Source organism: Heliangelus exortis, chromosome 17 (genome assembly GCF_036169615.1).
Source record: "Heliangelus exortis chromosome 17, bHelExo1.hap1, whole genome shotgun sequence".
Classification (NCBI taxonomy): domain Eukaryota; kingdom Metazoa; phylum Chordata; class Aves; order Apodiformes; family Trochilidae; genus Heliangelus; species Heliangelus exortis.
This window is the reverse complement of record NC_092438.1, coordinates 10,601,245-10,616,345: the sequence shown is the minus strand read 5'-3', so window position 1 is coordinate 10,616,345 and position 15,101 is coordinate 10,601,245. Positions and strand designations below refer to the sequence as shown.

Below are 15,101 nucleotides of genomic sequence, written 5' to 3'. Positions count from 1 at the left end.
ATGATGTTCCAAAAATCTATTTTTTAAAATAGTTTTTTTAAAATTTGAGCATGGCCAGAAGTAAAAGAGGAACAAACCCCACTGGGACTGGAAAGGGCATAAAGCCCCTTTGGAAAACGGTGCAGTGTCCTACAACTGCTCCTGCAGCTTCTCCTTGAGAGCCATGATGAGGATGATGAAGATCAGGATGAGGAAAGGTGGAGCATGATGCACAGAGCTGGCCTTGGGCTTTATGTACCTTGCAGGGCTGCAGTTCCCACAGAGAGCTGCACCTTGAGTGAACAGGAATTATGCTCCTACAGCCCTGGCTGCCCAGGGAGCTCTATGGGTCCTGCAGGGACCCACACTGCTGCAGATCAAGCCGGTGACACAGCGTGTCCCCCAAACCAGAACCTCTGCAATCATCTGGGATGGAATTTTGTTTTCTTTGGATGTTTTCCCATTCCTCTTCCCGTAAGCCAAGGCTGCAAGTCCCGTGACACTGGTGGCAGGAGATGCAGGAGCCCCGGGGCAGTGATCACAAGAACAGGGAAAGCAGCAACCTCAGGTTGCAGATTAGCTTCACTTTATAGCCAGGGAGGCATAAACCACCCATGGTTCAGCATCTCACTGGAGACCACACAGGGAGCCCAAGAAAAGCCAGGGAGAGGTCACAGGTTTCTGTGAAGTCAGAGCATCCTCTCCCCGGGGAGGGAGGGAGCTCACAGTCAGCAGGACCCCACTGCTCCTCGAAACCACCACAGCACCCCAAACTCCAAATAGGGCCATGCCTTGCACCCCTTCTCCTTACAATCCCAAACACCCCTCGCTGTGATACCAGCGGGGGCTGCAGAAACCAGTTTGGTGGTGAGAGGCTCTTTAACCAAGTTGCAATGCACTTCCCTTGACTCAGTTCCCAGTTCAGTGTAGAGGAGACCCAGCTTGGCCAGCAGCCATGGCTCAGCTCTGCACGTCCCTGCCGAGAGACACATTCCTCAGCACTGCAGCTAAGTGCAGCACAGCCTGTGAGGCCTTCACCCCTCCTTCAATGATAATTTATGCCCTCTGACCCAACTCCCTCTTTTAAATCAGGCTGATCAATAGAGAAACCAGACAATCCTTTTAAGAAACTATCTCATCTGATCCTTCCAGCTAATGATCCCTGCTCTTCCTACAGCTGTTTGCAGATATGTAGCTGGGAGAAGTGGGAGGAAGAAAAGCCACTGGGCCAAATTTCTCTTTTCCCAGTCCCAGCAGGCATGGTGGCGGTGCTCCCAATTTACACAGGAGTGAAATGGGAGACACCAAATTCCTGTCTTTCAGAAAACTGGACTGTGAGCTCCCAGCTAATGGCTGCTCCACCAACACCACAACCAATGCTCGCTGCAGGGAAGCACAAGGTCAGAAAATCTACCCCCTCGTCCGTCTTGCTGGCAAATGTTTCCTTCTCCCAACCCAGGAGCCCTTTGAGGATGTTCACCGTGCTCTTCTTGCAGGCTCCAGCCTCCCAGCATGGTTTTGCATCCTGCCAAAAAGCTCAGCAACATCAAGCACCAACCCTGAATCTGACTCCTGGCTGAGCTGCTGTCACCCGCACCCTGTGCCATGCAAAATCGCAGCTCCTGGCTCCTTTGTGGAGAGCACCAGGGATCGCCAGCACCTGGCCAGCAAATCCTCACTCCTTGTGGGACCCTTGCTTTGTCACAGAAGCCAAAGCTCACAGGTACAACCACTTTCTGCCCATGGTGGAGCCAACCTGGAGTGGTGGCAGAGGGAGTGATGTCTGGCGTGGCACCTCAGTGGGGAGAAGGGCACAGCAAATGTTCACAGCGAAGCCTCCAGAAGGGCTTTGTTGATGGCAGATGCATTTCTACTTAACTGGGAAAGGAACAGGGTTAACCAGCAGAGAGGGAAACATCGAAGAGTCCTTTAAGTTTTCAGTGTAAATCAGCTCCTGGAACAAACATGCTCAGTAGCCAAATGTCCCCTTCTCCTTTGTGTGTGCTGGGCTCCTGACATTTATTGTGCTGCCTGAGAACCACTTGGAGGAAAGATGTTTTCCTGGCATCTCTGGGCCATTTCTCACCCCAACACAGCCAGGTAGGGATTTCTCCCCTGCCTGGGCAAGGTCTGGCCCCCAGCACCCTCTCCCCAAGGAGACCTCCCCCTGCAAACCACCTAGAAGGCAGAATGGGACCATGCCCCAGGAATGCTCAGCACCATCCCCACGCTCACTGGGAACAGGGTCCAAGCCTGGAGCACCTTCAAGGTCCCCATACTACCTGTCCCTTCCCACCCAGCCCTGGCTCAAAAGCCAGGAAGCAGATGCAAAAGCTGAAGGGTGTGAAGGGCTGCGGCAGCACAGCACGGTGCAGGTCCTGCCACAGCAGTCACAGTGAATTACAAGGTATTAAACCCCCGCGCCACCGTGCCCCTCACGCAGCAGCAGTCACGGTGAAGGACATGCTATGATAGGACTAGAGGCTCCTCTGGAGGATCCAGTCGCCGTCCTGGTGAAGAGGCCAGCCCTGTTCCATAGATCATACGGCGTGGTGAAGGACACGTGGTGACAGGACGAGGTAGTGTGGGGGTTTGCCCAGCCACAGCCAAGATGAAGGATGTGGCGTTTGGGAGGGGAAAGCTGTGCCTCGCTGGAGCAGGGAACGTCCACACCTTTGTGAGCCACCATCCGTGAACGTTTTTAATTATTCTATCCTACTATATTGAGCATCTCATTTTATTTACATGCCAGCCACCTCCACCTCTGAAAGTGGCTGGTGCTGCTCCTTTCCAGCACTGTGCCTGTATCCCCTCCTGGCACGAGCCGGATGGGTCCCAGCAGAGCTGGAGGTCCTTCCCCAGCACGGGAGACCCATCCGGTGACCAACCTGCCCTGCAGCCCCCCTGCACACCCCATATGATGTTGAGGACTATAAACAGAGCTGGGCAGAGCCTTCCTGATGCTCAGTGTCCCTCCCCGCTGGAGCACAAGCACCGACAGCCAATTTTAGTGGCTGCCATAAATGCAGCAGGAGCAGTGTCCCCTGGTGAGGCATCGAGCGGTGACTAAGAACGGAGATGACAATAAAGCAGAGGAAGCAAGGTCTGACTGCAAAGCAGCAAACCAACCCCCTGACTCCAGCTGGGAAGCACTGCCTGAGGATGCTCCCTCAAACCAGAACGGAGCCTGAGCCCTGCATGGGTATGAGCCAGCAATCAGGACCAGGGCTTGCTTGGGCTCAGGCTGAGCCTGGTCCTGGCAGAGGTGGAAATCCCATAAGCAGAAAGGGAGGAAGGATTCTCCACGTCAGGAAGCTAGGATGGAGTTCAAACCTCCTTAGCAAAAGCACAGAGAGACTTATGCACAGCCCCTACATATATAAATCTACTCCCCTAACACATTCCTGGTGGTAAACGTGGTAGAGATCACACACAACTTGACAGTTCAACGCGTATTTATGGTGCTTTGGCACCAGGGATACAACCAGTTGGGATTTTTGCTCAGCTCTACCACTTGGGCATAGCGCAGCCACAACAAACCCATTTGAATAACTCTTGTTTCAACCGAGGCAGAGATCCAGCCTATTCCCCGTAGAGAAAGCACAGACCTTGGGCCAAATTAATCTCCGATGGATCTCCATCAACTTCATGGAGTTACAACCACAATTTGGCCCAGACATGACATGTAAATCTGTTCATTTTTCTTCCAAATCGGCCAAATACCGCAGCATTTGTTAGCACGGGAGAGGGACGCATCCTCCGGGAGAGATCTCTTTGGATACAGTGCCAGCCCTTTCCTTTTTTTATTTCCTTTGCTGCCTGGGATAAAAGGCGAGTGAGACGGTCCATAGTACAGCTCTGAGCTGCTTGGGAAAGAAACAGGAATTTCCTTCTGCCATTCCCAGTCTTTTGATAGGCAGGTGGGATGCAAGCAGGAATAACTCAATCAAGACAGTGCAGTTTTTAATTAATTTGTGGATCCCTTTGCTGGCTGATCGCCTTGGAGACAAAAGGGAAGCCTCTCCTTTAACACTTGTGTGTGCCTGGTACTCTGAGCCTCCCCTTTTCACCGGCACATCTTTGGTCTTGAAAGCTGCACAAAAGGAAGAATTCCTTGATCTTTTCCCTCAGCTTTTGCTAAGACACACGTGAGGGGGAGCTGGGTTGGGATTTTGTTTTTTGGGGGGGGGGGGAGTTTCTTTCTTATTTTGAGGAGAAAATTAGAGCCCAAAATGGGGGAGGAAAAAAAAAGTGGAGGAAAAAAGAGCCTCAATATAAGAAAGCAGAGCATCTTCCTCTTGACACCTTCTGCCCAGCCTGCTCCATCCCCAAGGGGAATGAGTTGAAAGGTTCAAGCTACATCAAGTGGTGAGTAATGCAGCGGGAGGCTCCTGCTCAGGGCTGAGCTCTCACCCTCGGCCATTGCTCCCTGCCCCATGCCCAATGTTGTGTGGGGCAGAGCCCAGCCCTCCCCTTCCCCCCCCTCTCCACCAGCCCCGGTGGGGATGCGGGAACTTCCTAGGCAGTGACTGACACTACAATTATCGATTGCTGGCTGCAAAGGCTTGCTCTTGCCTTCCCCCCCTCTCTTCTCACTTGTTTTCTTCTGTGCAGCAAAGTGCCAGCCTTCAGAGACTGCTGCTGGAAAAGGCTGGGATTGACAGGGTGTCAAGATATCTGCTGCCCCCGGCTTTTAATGTTCCATTGCAGGGGGGAGCGGGAAGAGCCCCCACACCAGTGAGGGGAAGCTCTGCTAGCTGCAAAAGAAAGGGAGTAATGAAAAGCCTTCCTCTCTCCTCTGTCGAGGAGATGCTCTTGAACCACAAGCAGCTTTTTCAGCCTCAGCTTGGCTGAGTGTGTCTCAGAAAGCTCCAGATGCTGGGAAGGAGGAGAGGAGGAGTGTCAGCCCAAAAATCAAAGCGACCTCCCCAGCAGGTCTCCACGGGGGGACACGCACACATGATGGCACATGTCCATCAGACTTGGCTGTGGCCATTTCAGAGGCAGGAAGGGCAAGAGGCATCCTGGCCAGACAAATGTTAATGAAGAATCAGGGAATGTCTATCTGCAAGCAAACCCAATTTTAACCCCCAACAACGAGGTTACCCAGCAAAGGCTGCAGAAGGACCAGGATTCCCCAGCCCAGGTCCGTTCTCTGCTTCTTGTCACCTACGGCACGATGGGTCCAAACCAGAGGGATTTCCTAGCAAAGATCAACAAAGGAGGAGTGCCAGCTACCTCCTGGGGTCTTCCACCAAAAGCTGCACTGCCACCTCAGGAGATCACCCTGCCTGATGGCCCAGGCTCCGGGGTTCTCCACAAGCCCCATCCCCAGCTCAACTGGCCACCCCTGGCAAATGCCATCCCTGCCACAAACCACAATGGCAACCTGCCCGTGGAGGTGTTTGCAAAGCCTGGTGGCACCTTGGGACCACGGCTAAGTGTTACGTGCTGGAGCCAGGGGCCTGAAATTAAAGCCATTTTCACAACCGTCGGTGTCGACACCTGGTGATGGGAGGAGAGTGATCGATGATGGAGAGTCTGTCGCTTCTGATGCATCCCTGTCAGGGTCAATACACAATTCTCAAGGAGATCAGATGTCCAGGTTTAACTGCTCTGCCTCCATTGTAAGTTGTGCTGGAGCAACCCCGTCCTGCTCACACATCCTCTTCCAGACTCAGCCCCACAGACACAAAATGTTACTGAGAGCATCCATCCCAAGGGCTCTTGGCTCCCGTTTCCATCCATAAGTGTAGCTGCAAAAGGTGTCCACGACTGAGAGAGGGACCTGCCCCCCAGGAGCTTTTTGGATGTGCCAAACCAGCCTGGTGCCACATGCAGCATCGCTGTGGGACCACGTGGGGACAGGCACCACCTCCCTGTGGTCACAGAGACACTGACCATCTAAGGGGATCTCAGAGGGGAAGTAGGGTGATGAGACACCCATGGAGGGGAGCCCTATGTGCTGGTGCTCCTGCCTATTCCTTTCCCTAATTCCTGAGCAACAGAAAAGGTCCTGCAGTCTTGGTGGCTGTGTGCCAATCGGCACCCTGGGTGGGCAGAGGATCCATGTGGCTTTGACATGACACCTCTCCCCTCCAGGTGACATTCTGGCTGCAGAGAGCCACCCTGGACCCTTGTGGGCCAGGAGAGGTGTGACAGCATTGTCCCCTCTGCACCAAGTGAGCTTGTGGCACCCCACGGCACCCCACGACAGTCCATGTGGGGTTCCCTGCTACTACAGCAAGCCCAGGCAGAAGGCACCAGCCCTGCTTTACCACCTCACAGCCCTGGGGTGTCCAGCGAGGACAAGACCCCCCTGCAGGATTTCACCCCAACAGCTCCCAGGGAAGGATTTAGTCACACATCTCCTCCAGTGTGGCACAACCCTCCCCAGGGAGGTGACCAGGGGGTCTTACCTGCCAGCAACCCACCGAGCCAGCCTAGGAGGGGGACACAGCATCTCCCCCCCCCACCCCCAGCACAGCCAGACTTGCACCAGCACCCCCCAAAAAAAAGCCAAGAAAACAGAGCAGGGCATGAATAACAAAAGCAGCGATCAGTAAAGACTCTCCCAAGAGGCTGCAAGTTCTTCAATTAGAGCTCTCATTATAGGAACGAGAAACTCCACGCCGTCTTCTGTGCGGGTAACACTTTCTCCCCCCACCACCCCTTTTAAAGAAAAAAGGGAGGGAGGGAGAGGAAGGCTGCATCTCTAATGCAACAGACAGGTCTGCTGAGATTCACTTTGGCTCTTATTTTGACTTTCATCTAAAAGAGCTGCCCTGGGAATCCATTAAGTCCAATTTAAATCGGCTCTCCGCCCTCACGGCTTCTCCCCGCCTTCGTGCCCCCCCCTTCCCCCTGGCTCCCTTCTCTCCCCCCCCTCTTTGGAAGCAAACAAACACAAAAGCAAGGCCAGGCAGGGCAGGCAGTGAAGGGCAGGCAGCAAAGGGTAGCACAGAGGGGGTGGTTCGGAGCCATTCCCGGGGGGATTACAGCCCTCCCTGGGGCAGTTGCTCCATCTTTATTTCTACCCAAATAAACACAATCCAGCCACATTTGGATAATGCCCCAATATCCCCCACCTCAGTGGCGCTTTCTGGGGGGGGGGGAGGACTGATGGGGTTTTGGGACCTGCTTCTGCTCCCCATACATCTCCCCCCCCTCCATGCACCGGGGTGTTTTCCTCCAATTTTATTATTTTCTAACACAATTAGCTCCATTAACGCCGGCAAAGTTGGATGGGGTATAATCACCTACTTCACTCCAGGTTTGTTTTGTTGTGTTTGGTATCCTTTTTTCCCCCCTTCACCCCTAGATCATTCCTCTGCCTTTGGGGATTGTCTCCCAGCCTCCCCCAAGACAGCCTCACAACCAGGCAAGGGACAGACCCCTTGCCTTTCATCTCACCACAGTCATTCAAGCTCTGCTTCTGTCGTATAAGCAGTTTTCCAGCTCTTCCCCCCCCGTAACACACCCGCTCTGCATTGCATCCTATTCATATGTTTTCAATCATCGCCGTTTCGTTATTTAAAACAAAAGCCCATGGGCCCCCCCCTTCCCGCCCCTGCCCCCCCCATCCCCAGCAGCAGGCTCCGAGCCCCCTCACCAGGCTCCTCGGTTATTCCCTTGGTTTGTTTGTTTATTAATGTCAACGGAGGATTTTGGAGCAAAAATTTGCCGTGGGAGAAAGGGAGAGGGAGGTGAAAGTCCCACCGAGGGGCTTTCCAAAGGCGCAGCCAGATGTGCAAACCCCGCGATTCCTTGGGTTATCTGCTAGATCCATTTTTTTTTTTATCATCTTTTTCTTTTTTTTTTTTTTTTCTCCTGCCCCACCAGCCACCAAATAAAAGAAAGAAAATCCATCAAATCAGCGTTCTCACGTGAAGACAACGGCAAGGATAGCCAGGCACCCAACCGCGGCACCACCGCAACTTTTGTAAGTATAAAACCATGCACACAGATAACTCCTAAATTAAATAAGCCTCCCCGGGAAGATTTCTCTCTGCAAAGGCTTTCACAGCCCCATGCCCCGTTATTATTTTAACTTTGAAAAAGTAAGGAGTCAGGACAAGCAAAAGGAATCCATCCCTTACACACACAAATATTCCAAGTCTCAGCTGTATCTTTGTTCAGACACCCATCAATCGGCAAGTCAGGAGGATTTTTGGACTGGTTGCAAATTTCTTTATTACTTCCAGAAAAGCAAAACACCACCAACACCACCCCCTTCCTCTGCCGCTGCTGCAAATAGGACACACACACACACACACACACACACACACAACCCCCCCAAACTCTGCGATGCCGGCGCTGTGCATCCATTCAATCGCAGCAGCACACGAGTTGCACAAGAGAAAAAATAAATCCAGGAAAAGCTCCATCTCCACATTACACACACACCCCCACCCCAGCCCCGGCCCCCCTCCAATTCTGCTGTGGCTTCAATTAACAAACAAACAAACAGAAAAAAGGCAGAAAAAAAAAAAAAAAGGAAAAAGGAAAAAAAAAAAGCACAAAGATGTAGCTTGCAACAATACCTGCGATGGTCCTCGCTCTCTCCTCTCTCTCCTGCTGGCTCGCTCTCCTCCTCTTCCAGAGCACAGTAGCCAGATTAGATCCTTAGAAAAAAAAATGTGAGAAATAGCACAATTCTCCTCTTTTTTTTTTTTTTTTTTTTTTTTCTTCCCTTCTCAGCAGCCCTTCTGAGCTCCTTCACTAACCATTATTCATAGACCACTAGGGGATATAAGGTAATTAGAAACGGCCCTATAGCATCCAGCCTGAAAATGTAATGCCAGCGGTAGGAGTGGTGGAGGGTCTGGCTGCGGGCGGCTCCGGCAGAAAGTGCTCGGTGGAGCTGGGGACGAGGTGAGAAGAAGTGGGGTGGAGGCGAGGGTGAGCGGCAGCGGCTGCCGGTGGCTCTTCCTGCAGAGAGCAGGGTGGCCAAGGGACGTCGAGGGACACGGGCTTAGGTTGGGGATGGTTGGGTTGAGGTTTTTTTTTTTTGGAGGAATTTTTTTTTTTTTTTTTTTTTTTGAGTGGGCTCGCCGTGCCCGTGTTGAGCCGTGCTGGGGCTGTGTGTGTGTGTGTGTGTGTGTGTGTGTGTTTGTGCCAGGAATAGCAATCAGCAGAGGCAGCACACAGAGCGCAAAAATGCCATCATGCAGGGTCAACAGAAAGCTGCAGACATTTTTTTTTCTTTTTTTTTTTCTTTTTTTTTTCTTTTTTTTTTTTTGTAGGCTTAATCCTCTGGAGCGGGGGGAGGAGGAAAAGGAGGAGGCTGCTGCCTCCTTTATAGTTTTGATTTTTTTATTTTTTTTTTTTTTCCCCAGCCTCATAAGATGAAGATTAACCCCCCTCCCCTCCACGCACACACACACACACGCCAGCCCCAGAGATCCCAGCCCTCCTCCAGCGTTGCACCGGGGAGATGCCGGAGTCGGCACGGGGTGGGATGTGGGGTCTCGTCACCACGATAAGCCGGGTGGGATGAGCCGGGTGGGATGAGCCGGGTGGGATGAGCTGGGTGGGCTCGCACGGTGGTGGGGAAGGGGAAGCGGGAGGGACTGGGGGGGGGAGGAGAGGGGGGAGGCAAAAATGAACAAATCACACCTGCAGCTTTCTGCACGCCGTAGCCAGCTGCAACCCAGGCAGGGACCAGCAGGAAAAATACAGACACATGAGCTCCCAGCACCCTGCATCCGTGGGGATTTAGGTGCACGGTGAGCTGATGACAGCTCATCACCATGAGCGGTTGCTTTTGGGGGTTTGTTTTAAGAAGGAGGGGGGGCAAAAGAGACGGTAACAAAGAGCAATCCTTCCCTGCACACCGTGGTTTTTTTGCGAAGGGTAAATAAAATCCAGCTCGGAGGCGAGGAGCTGGTCCCCCGGCAAAGGGAAGCGAGGTGCTTTGGTGGCTCTGGCACACGGGGACACCAGTGGTGCCTGGGTGTGCAGCTCCTGCCCGGCGGGTGCAAACGCCCATCCCTACCTCCTCCCACCACTCTGCTCTGAGCCGCTCTTTAATTGAACTAAAGCTGTTCACCTTGATAACGCAGCACGGCAGCAAGTTTCCGAGCCGTACGCGGGGGGCTGGAGAGCTATTTGATCCACTTCCAAGGTGCTGCCTTTCAATTCAACCCCCTTGCTCTTGAAGGATGGATAACCAGGCCCTCTCTTTTCCCTGTTAATTACTCCAGATAGTAGGCATTGAGCTGCAAAACAGAGCAACCCTCAGAAGGGGACCAAGCGTCTGCCAAAGCAAACTGCTTGCATCTCCCCTGTCCCCTTTCTCCTCATCCTCATCCCTGACCCCATCCCAACCCCAGCCTGGATGTTTCTAGCTAATACACCACAGTAAGCTTGCAACCACCTCCCAACTTCACATGTGCCTCTCTGCAGAATGGTAAACTGGGCCAGGATCTCACAGCTCTCCTGGGACTCAGTATTTATCCCCATAACCATATATTCCCCCTGTCCTTCATGAGGAAAAGCTCCTCCACCATTTGGCACCACAGGCTGTGACTGCCACCCTAGGGAATCCAACGTGGAACACACCCACTGGACATCAGCCCCAGCTTCTCCTCTGGGCCTGAGAGAAAACTAAAATATTTGTTATTTTTACACTACAATACCATAAATTCATTGATCTGGTCCATCTGGGTCATTTCAAAGCTCTGGTATGTTTGAAATCCCCACCTCCAGGAGTGCTGTGATTTGAGGAGAACCTCAGCCCTGCTCTCCTTAAACCCTGACCTCACCGTGACAAGGAGGAAGGTTGAAGGTTGAAGCCACAAGCCCTGAGAGCCCCATATGCAAATTAAATCACTACCTGACACTTTGTATTTTAAATGCTGTGATTCTTTCCGCAGCTTCATAGATCTGTGACTCCGATTTGTGAGTTCACAAAGGCCAATTTCAGTGACTTCTGAGGTGCCAGCACCCACGTCACCTCCATTTGAGTAACATGGTTTTATCTGTCTCAGCCCAAGCACCAGCTGGGTGGGAGACCATCACCTACCCCAGAAATTAACTTTAAAGCCTCTGAGCATGTAAGAGGTGGTGATGCACACTTGTGTGGATGGGAAAGTTTCCATCCTCTTGCTGAAGTCCAGCCCTGTGTGGCCCACAGCCCCCCACCACAGATGCAGATACAGCCACATACCCAATGTGTTCACCAGCTGCAGAGCAGATCTCACCCCCACCTACCACAAACCCAGTGGGACCAGCATCAAAAAGCCTCTTCCCTGTCGTGAAGGCAGAGCTCACCTTGCTGATCAAAGTCATAATCATAGAATCCCAGATCGGTTTGGGCTGGAATGGACTTTAAAGATCACCCAGTTCCAACTCCCTGTCATGGGCAGGGACACCTCCCACCAGCCCAGGGTGCTCCAAGCCCCATCCAACCTGGAGCAACACTGCCAGGGATGGGGCAGCCACAGCTTCTCTGGGCAATCTGGGACAGGGTCTCACCACTCTCACAGGGAAGAATTTCTCCCTCAGATTGCATCTCAATCTCCTCTCTTTCAGCTTGAAACCATTCCCTTTTGTCCCATCCCGCCCTGCCCTTGTCCAAAGTCCCTCCCCAGCTTTCCAGGAGCCCCTTCAGGCACTGAAAGGTGCTCCAAGGTCTCCCTGCAGCCTTCTCCAGGCTGAACAACCCCAACTCTCTCAGCCTGACTCCAGAGCTGCTCCAGCCTCTGATCAGTCAGAGGCTTCCCTGGAAATACTCACACACACTCCACCAAACTCCTGCCCTGGGGAGGGGGGGAACTAAAAAATAATGATTCATTGCAATGTCATTTCTGGAGCTGCTAAAACAAAGGCACTCCAGCTCCCTCAGTGTCTCACCACTGCAACCTACAAAGATAAAGCTTCTTCCTCTGTGCTGAGAAGAATAAGCTTTCCAAACCCAGCCTCCCCTTTTGCCTGCCCTGGGATCCCAGGGACATCCCTGGCACCTATGTGGGATACTGTGAACTGGCTGTTCCTTGTTCCTCTTCTCTCATTCTTCTTTTTGGATAATTTTCCCCCAACCCTTCTCCCTATGATCCTGATGGATTGCTCTGGTGACATGGCCCAGGTGACAATCTGGGACTCTGTGCAGGCAGGGAGCAGGCAGCTCTGTCCCAGCTCCCATTAAACTCTGCGCACCGGCTCCAAGCGGATCGGATGGATTTTCATTTTCTAACTTTGCCCTTCGGGCTATTTCTAACAAGCTTCCTTGTGCTTTAAAAAAAAAAAAAAAAAAAAAAAAAAAAGAAAAAAAAACAGAAAAAAAAAGAAATCCTTCATCTCGTGGTGCTGGAGCAACACTTGGGACAATTGTGCCTGTGAGGAAGCTCAAAATTAATTATATTGCGGTCACTTTAGGTAGGGGGGTCATGGCACTGACCTGACTCCCATCTGGGCACAGCCAGAACCCCCTGTCCCAGAGCAAACAGGCTTTATTTGGCCTTGAGAAACGTATTTGCTTGGTGTCATGTTTGGCTGGTGCAGCACAACCCTGGGCAAGGAGCCACCGATGTCCTCCCACAACCCCATCCCCTCGTCGCACCCCATGTGTCCCCCCCCCAGAGCCTCTGCCTGCAGCACCGGGTCCATCCAACCTCCTCAACTCATCTCTCCCATCAAGACAGAGGAATCAGTCCTGGTCGCCTTCATTTCCACTAATCAGATGTTTTAATGAGTTTCTCAACACTCAGCACATCACTGCCACCCCCGAGGCTGGCCCCGCTCCCGCGGTGTGCCCAGGCCCCCGCCATCTCAGAGGCTTTCCTTGGTGGGAGAGCAGTGATTATTTCTCTCAAAAGGTCTCTTATAATGGAAACCATCTCTCCATCCCTCCTTGGTCTCCTCCTGCCGTGACCCAGGCTCCGTCGAGAGGAGCTCTGCTCCAAGGCAGCGCCGTGTTTCCATGGAAAGAGTGAATAGCTGAGTCTTCCCAGCGGTTTATTAGAATTCCTTTTACTTCGATGGAGAGTTTTAGAGCAAAGTAAAAAGGCTTTAATGTGGGGCTAATGGAGCCCCTGGGAAGTCCAGGAAGGAAATCTCCCCTGGAGAAGAGGAGGCGTGAGGAGAGGGAGGGCAACTTCCAAGACAAATTCCTGGACAGGTTGAAATTTTTTTGCAGAAGCCATCTCAGGCAGCGAGAAATGGAAATGAATGTTTGTTTTATTTTTAACAGATGTTACAAAAGACCTGCCAGTAATTCAGCATACGATGCAAAACCTAGATCCCACTCACTTTTCCTGCATCCCCTCCTTCTCCTGCTTGGTAAGAAATGCTTATTTGCATTTAGCATATCATATTTTAAAAAATAAATAAATAACACAATAAAATAACAATTGTAAGCCACTTCATTTCCTCCCTCCCTAAGGCTTTGGTTTCAGTTTAAATCCTTGCTTGTAGCAGCTATTAATTGTTTTTAATAAACTCTTCTGTCTCCTCACATTTCCCAAGCCTATCTACTTGCCTGCTTTGGGGTTCCCCCCTTTTTCCACCCCCCCATCCAGATCTCCTGCTGCTGTTCCCCCAAGGGACAAGGCAGCTCTTGACTCTGCTAAATGTTTGGAACACCAGGATGGCTGCTCTCTGCCTGGGGATGCCCTGGTGTGAAGCACAGCCTGCAGTCTCCCCTTTGGGGGAAAATACAGGAATATGGCTGCACTTACGAGATGGAGAGACAGAAAAGGGAGAAGGTACAATGGAGGGGTCCTAAAACCAGTCAGCCAGTGGCTGAAACAGGAGTTAAGAGTCTGGTCCTCTGAAAAATGAGGTGCAGAAGTAGTGCTTGGCCAGTCAGTGGGCAACATCGAAGTCAACCTAAAACTGACCCTGATGCCAGAGAGGTATTTGGGGTGAGATGTGACACTTGGGAGTGTCACACACAAAAAACAGACCTGGGAGGCTGATGACATCCTGGGCAGAGGAACCCTGAGGCCCACAGAAGCCAGACCTCCTGAAAACAAGCAAGTTTGGCAATTCTTGATTTAACCCTTGCTGGCAAAACACAAGTCACAATGGCTTCCCCTTTTCACATCTAACCACAGAGAAACCACTTTTATCCTCCTGATACTCAGCTTTCCAAAAAGCAAGGTCCCACACAAACCTGGACCAGACGAATCAACGTGCAAGCCAAGGCTCCCAAACAAGAGCACCTGGGTGAGGCCACGGCTTTTTTTTGTGCAAAGGAAGGTGCCCTTCTTAGCTCAGACTGATGAGATGGAGGGCAGGAAATACAGGGGGATTTTCTGCCTCTTTTCTTGTTAGCACCACTGCATGCACAGCCCCAAGCGGGGCGCGCTCTGCAGCCCGTCATCCCACACATGGGCACAGCTTGTGCCAGACTCATGCTGCATCCCTGCCTTGTTTGCTGGATCCCCAGTTGGAAAGGAAGGGACGGGTCCTAGAGAGCAGCTGCAGGGCAGCACTGATACAAACGGGGTGTCCCCATGCCCTGTATAATTCCTAAACCCTGTCTGAATTCCAGGCAGAAAATGGCATCCGCGTGCATTTCCAGGTGATGGAGGAAAACTGGCTGTTTCCACCCAGCTTTCTCCTCTTCCTGTTGCAATCCTGCACCTGGTTAGCAACTGTCGGAAAGAGGTTAATCACAGTCCTTAAATCAGGAACCTCATTGCAGTATGCTCGGGATGCACATCTGTGCTCTCTACAGCTCATCTCCAGCGGCATTTGGGAGCAGGCACTACGCCAAAAAAAAAAGAAACAAACAACAATCCCCAAGAAGCCAAATTCCACCCCCGGAATGAGCAATAAGCATCCCAGGGTGGTGGGACCCTGCTAATTCTTTGAGTCAGTCCTGTGCCACACGTGAAACACTCACTGTGCCCCCCACCCAGCCATGGCATCTTGGTTAAGGTAGTGTTGGCACAGCTGTTACATTGAAGAAAAGGGGTTTTAGGGGTTCAGCTTTTGCTCGCTGGCCGACCTTGTGATGAAGGGGAGGAGGTGTCACCTCGAAACACCTGGGGAGCAGGAAGCAATCTGCAGGGATAATTATTTTTCTCAGCCCCCGACCCTGACACAGAGCTCAGCCCCAGCGCTAGGTCAGCCCTTGGCAGAGGAAAGGTTGGAGCTTCAGCAACCAACTGTGC

At 52.1% G+C, this 15,101-nt stretch overlaps 1 protein-coding gene across 2 annotated transcripts in view; it reads right to left on the bottom strand.

The window, feature by feature from the left end:
• RAI1 (retinoic acid induced 1) overlaps nucleotides 1-15,101 on the bottom strand; it is a 71,087-nt gene that overhangs the window by 26,831 nt on the left and 29,155 nt on the right. Inside the window, exons 2-3 of one of the 2 annotated variants that reach the window (XM_071761155.1) lie at nucleotides 10,031-10,199; nucleotides 8,523-8,603 (exon numbers count right to left, since the gene is read on the bottom strand). The gene's annotated coding sequence lies outside the window, so the exon portion shown is untranslated. The remainder of the gene's footprint in view (nucleotides 1-8,522; nucleotides 8,604-10,030; nucleotides 10,200-15,101) is intronic. The other variant, XM_071761154.1, reaches the window with a different exon arrangement.